Here is a 6,126-nt window from a genome sequence, read left to right as displayed (position 1 = left end):
CTCTTCCTTCACACCATTTTTCTCTCCTAGCTACTATTCCTTTTAATTTCCCTCTATGCCTCCCTCCTTTTCCCTCCACCTCTCCCAGTTTCCTCCATCTTTCCCTCCGTTTCTCCCCATTTCTCATTTCCTTCGGTCTTCCTTCTTTTCCCTTCATTTCTTCCGTTTCCCTTCATCATCTCATCCTTCTCTTTCCTTCCACCCTTTCCTCGTTTAATCTCCACATTTCTCTTCTTCCCTCTCCTTCCCACCGTTTTCCCTTCCTTCCTCCTTCTCTCCGTCTTCCCCTTCCCTTCCTCCATCTCTTCCCCTTCCCTTTCTCCCCATCTCCCTCTTCCTCCTCCTTTCCACCCCTCCTCACGCCTCTAAAACTGATCGGCCGTTTTGGTCACCTCGACTTAGCTCTATCAGATTTAGGGACCCGCCTGAAGTCTTTAATTTTGTAACTGTATCCTGGTTCAAATGGCTTTCTCTCTCTCTCTCTCTCTCTCTACCTGTGTGTGTGTGTGTGTGTGTGTGTGTGTGTGTGTGTGTGTGTGTGTGTGTGTCCCTTAATAACTGGATAAGTTGGGTTGTCGTCGTGCTTGAAGTTTTGGCCGGCCGTTTCCTGGTTCGTTAGCCGTTATTTTGAATTTGATTTGACTTTGGCGTCCGTTGGTCCTTGAGGGGTTACTATTTTGAAAGGTGGGTGAGGTTTGGAGCAGATTTTTTTTTTTTTTTTTTTTAATTTGTCCCAGTGTTAACCCCTTTACTTCTGTCACGTCCATTTTTTGTATATTTTTGATACCGCTAGAAGGATTGATTCAACTTTAAGATTTTTCGAGTTTTGGAAATGGAAGGGTTAGGTATCGGTATAGCTTTCGTTATTATTTTAAATACGGGGGTCACTTTTAGCTGATACATTACAATATTCAGACGCCAAAGGACTGGAGGGATTATCGCTTCACCCTAGGGAGTCTCTTTTAAAACGAATAAAATCTTCAAGTGTTGACCAGAATACATTACAAAACACTTATGCTGAAGAAGTTAATGGAGAAATTGTCAAGCCTCTTCTCCCCGGGGGTTTCTCCTATATTGAACAAAATCGTGTGGCATTAGAAATCGAAGCACGTTCTCGTACTGAAGGGTTAATGGCATTGATAGATATTTGGATATATTGACGTCTTTCTTGCAAGAATGTCTCCAGATTAGTGCACAGTGATTCTTGTTGATTTAGTGCAGCCTATATATGGAGCACGTGGGACTAGTAGTCAGTACATCAATAGTATTCGTAGTCTTCATTGGTCATTGAATTACAGATTAAATGTAGACACGAATTTGTACATCATATAGTTACCCATCAAGTCTGTGAGTTTATCGTTTTCTCACAATCTAAAAGTAAAGAAAGAAAGCGCTGTCAATTTTACATGGGTAACTTAAATATTTTGTTTCATTTTTCAGTATACACAAATAATGTTTTATCTCGAGGGAACAATTAATGAAAGTGCTCATTTGTATTTTCTGTGTGTTTATTTAGCTTTAAAAGGTAGTGAGGAGGAGATGCACTAAAGATGATGAGGAGGGACAGGCAGATAGAGACCCCGGTGAGAGGCAGTGGAGTTAAAAATGGAGAGAATGTGAAGTGACTGCGGGAGTTTTTGTCGCCATGAAAGTATGAAGTTCTGTAGTTTCCCAAAGGTCACCACTACCAGTTCGGAAATTTAAGTGTGTAAGGCAATATATATTTTTTTTCTCGTGTCATAATCGTAGGCCGCCTGTGATGTATTTGGCAGTTAATAATACTTTTTTGTCGTTAATTGGCAGATGGTGGATTTGGTTGATGTTCGTTTGTTTACATTAATTTATGAAGGATTTTATGTAACGTGGGAAATAATAGGGCGATTTTTAGATTTTACTGTTTTGATATTTTTTTTTTACATTATGGCTTCGATTTATTGGTGGCATTAATTGTTGCAGAATTGAGGGGAAAAAAAATTATGTGAGGGAAATATTTTAATTTTAATGGAGAGAGAGAGAGAGAGAGAGAGAGAGAGAGAGAGAGAGAGAGAGAGAGAGAGGAAGGGGTATGTGAACAGGTGTGTGATTGGTGAATGTGTGAATAGGAGAGTGAGTGTGAGAGATGGAGGATGACTGAGAGAAAATGAAAGGGAGTGAGGGAGGGGAAGGAGAGTGAGTTGGAGAATAAAAGAGTGAGAGAAGGAATGAGTCAGTGGGAAAATGAATGGAAATAAAAATGTGGATGAAAATGTAATTGAGAGAGAAAGAGTGAGTGAGTGAGAGAGTGAGTGAGTTAGCTCTCATCCATTAACATTCCTACGTGAACCACTAGGCATTGTCATTGGCGGTAATTGTGATAGTGGTGGTAGTTGTGGTAGGGATGGTGGTTATGGTGGTGGTGCTTGTAGGGATGTTGGTTATAGTAATTGTGGTAGCTGTGGTAAGGCTATTGATCATGGTAAGTGTAGTGGTGGTAGTTGTGGTAGGATATTGGGTATGGTAATTGTGGCAGTTGTGGTAGGGAAGTTGGTTATGGTAGTTGTGGTAGGGTCGGGGTTATGGTAATGATAGTAATGGTTGTGGTGATCAGGGATGGATGGTTATGGTGATGGTAGTTGTGATGGGGATGTATGGTAATGGTAATGGTAGTTTTGGTTGTATTGGGAGATGTAATGGTAGTAGAATTGGCGATAGTAGTGGTAGTGATGCTTGTTGTAAATGTGGTAATGGCAGTAGGAATGGTGATAATAGTAGTTGAATTGTAGTAGTAGTAGTAGTAATGTTGGTTGTAGTAGTGGTAGTTGTGGTTGAAATGGTGCTATAGTGGTAGTTGAATAGGTAGTAGTATGGTAGTTGAAATGGTAGTAGTGGTAGTGGTGGTCGTAAATTTTATGGTGTTTTTAGTACCGGATATTGTGGTAGCGACGTGGTAGTTGTTGTGTTAGCCTAAGTGGTGGTTGTGGTAGCTGTACTGGTAGTTGTGGTAGTGCTGGTAATTGAGCCTGTGGTGGTTGAAATTTGGATTTTAGAATGTAGAGAAATAATAATAATAATAATAATAATAATAATAATAATAATAATAATCAACACCATCACCATAATAAAAAACAAAGTCATCTTCGTCATCGTCGCCGCAACAAGAGATCGGTTAAATAACGAACAACGATTTTTCGATGACAAATTTGAAATATTTACGAGCTGACTTGCCTCATTTTACGATTCATGCACCACAGCTTAAACCCCTTCAAGCCCATGACGTATTTTTCAGCTTATTCTTGCAAGTTTTAATGTTTTTCAGCTTAGGAAATTTACATTAAAGGGGCAGTTGAAGGTTAAATTTAAATCCCCAGTTTGAAGTTTCTCTTAAGCTGAATAAAATCGTCTGAGGATAATACTGTAAAATAATAATAATAATAATAATAATAATAATAATAATAATCGGAGTGAAGTTGAAACCATGAGTATTTTCCTCACGTCTCCCTCTTTCGAAGCCAAATATTATTCCCGTCAGCGTGAGAATAGCGAGTTAAATATTGCGACAATCGGTATGCCTTTTTCCCCCTCCTCCGTCGTGGGATTTTGTGTACTTTACAATAGTCTTCCTTGAAAAAAAAAAAAAAAAGTTATAGTGATTAGTAGTGTTGGCTTTTACTCATTTCTTGCAATATTTTTAGTTAATAATTTTTTGTTTTATTGTAATATTTTGTATTATTTGTTTCTGTATTAATATTTTCTTTATTCTTTTGTTCTGAGTAAAGATTTAAGTTTTATTTAGTGATTTTAGTTAGTTTTCATCTTCATAAGTAAAAATCTTTAGTATGTCCTGAAGGGGTGTACAATATGGAGGATTAAAGCAAGCCTGCTAGCAGTAAATTACATAACATTTTGTAATCTCTGTCTCTTTCTTGTGCTTTCTGAATTATTAAACGAGAGATTTTGTGTAGGCAAGATTCCGTACTCTCTCTCTCATTTGAATAATTTAAATTTTCCCTGCTTTCGACGACATTTCGGTCTCTCTCCATCTTTCTCTCTCTCTCTCTCTCACACACACACACACACACACACACACACACACACACACACACACACACACACACTCTCTACTCTAGGCATCCTTTCGTACTCCGGCAATATTTGAATAAACAACAGAAAAGAAGGATTTTCGTAGAAGAGGTAACATTCTGCACTCACACGCGCGCGCACCGAAAAATTGCAGTTTTTTAGCAATGAATCGTCTCTCACGCTCCCTCGGCTCAGGGGTCAAAGGTGCTGGTTGGTAGGAGTGGTGGTTGGTAGGGATGGTGGTAGTAGCGGTTGGTAGGGATGGTGGTAGTAGTGGTTGGTAGGGATGGTGGTAGTTGTGGTTGGTAGGGGTGGTGGTTGGTAGGGATTGTGGTAGTGGTGGTTGGTAGGAGTGGTGGTGGTGGTTGTGGTTGGTAGGAGTGGGGGTAGTGGTGGTGTTGGCAGGAGTGGTGGTAGTGGTAGATGGTAGTAGTGGTAATAATGGTGGTAGGCAGGAGTGATGGTAGTGGTGGCTAATTGTAGTGGTGGTAGTGGTAGTTGGTAGGTGATAATGTTGGTTGGTAAGAATGGTGGTAAAGAATGGTAGTCGTGGTGGTGGTTGGTAGTAGTGGTAGTAATGGTCCTGGTTGGTGACAGTGGTGTGGTAGTGATGCTGGTTAGTGTTAATGGTGGTTGGTAAGATTGGTAGTACTGGTGATGGTTAGAGGTAGTGGTGGTTGGTAGGAAAGTGGTAGTTGGTGGAAGAGTAACAGTGATGATGGGAAGGAGTGGTAGTGAGAGCTGGGTTAGATTGTGGTAACTGCTTGTAGAAATGTTGGTTGGTTGGAGGGTTGATAATAGTTGTAAGTTGGAATAGTGGTAGATGTGATGGCAGGTAGTAGTGGTAATAGTGGCAATAGTAGTAGTAGTTGTTGTTGTCGTTGATAGTGATGACGGTTGGCTGGGACCGGTGCTGGATGATGATGGTAGTGATTGTGGTAGTTGTGGTAGTCATTGGTGGTGATTATGGAGTGTTAGCTGCTGAGGTAATGTTGGTGGCTGAAACTGCGTGCGTGCGTGTATGAGAGAGAGAGAGAGAGAGAGAGAGAGAGAGAGAGAGAGAGAGAGAGAGAGAGCTGTTATTACTGCTATACTATATTTATCAAGCTGCCCTTCAGTGCATTCACACCACTACCATCAGTACAACCAGACACCATCACCATTACTATAACTACTCGGCCATCATTCAGGGTACCCTCGCCATTCACCATTACCACTCCACTACCACAACCACCACCATCACCATTCCTTGCATCTCAGCTGCGCCATCAGCATCACCACCACTACCCCTGCAGCTCTGACCACTTTTAGCATCGTGTAAAATGAGCATACACAAGTCAGCCACAACACTGCAACCACAACCACCAGCATTACCATTCACAACCCAACCACACCACTACCACATCACTTCTGTCACTTTATTACTATTCTAGCAGTATCAGCATTCAGTATCCGCGCCACCAGCCACATGCCTACCACTACAGCCATCACTACCTCCACCTCAGCTCAGCCACACCAATAACAACCATTTACACAACTATCAATATTCCATATCATGACCATTTAACCACAACCTCAGTCACCACCACCACAGCAGCAGCCTCAGTCACTCACATAACCATCAGTATTCAGACCTGTAGTATATATATAATCAGTATTCCCTACCCAGCTCATTCAACCAAGGGAACCACAACCAAATCCACCACGGCCTCCACAAAACCACACTACCACATCCACAACTACAATTATTTAAAGGCACAGAACACAATCAGTACTCCACACCATGCCCATTCAACCACGACAACCACAACCACCGCCACCACCACCACCGCCAGTGTCCTACAGCCTAGAGCTAAAACGTCCGTTACTCCTCGGGGAAGACGGTTAGGCGGCGCAGTTACCACATCTTTCTTTATTTACACGACAAAACCCTTCGTCAAACGGCCATCCGCTCACTGAAAAACTCTCTAAACTCCTTAATTACCGTGTATGTTATGCGTCTGTGGATTTAACTGTTCGAGAAATAGAAGGAAATTACGGGAGATGTGCTTGTGGGTTAGGGCGACG

Source organism: Coenobita brevimanus, chromosome 110 (assembly GCF_032717465.1).
Source record: "Coenobita brevimanus isolate Jiangsu-jjx chromosome 110, ASM3271746v2, whole genome shotgun sequence".
Classification (NCBI taxonomy): domain Eukaryota; kingdom Metazoa; phylum Arthropoda; class Malacostraca; order Decapoda; family Coenobitidae; genus Coenobita; species Coenobita brevimanus.
This window is presented reverse-complemented; position numbering follows the sequence as displayed.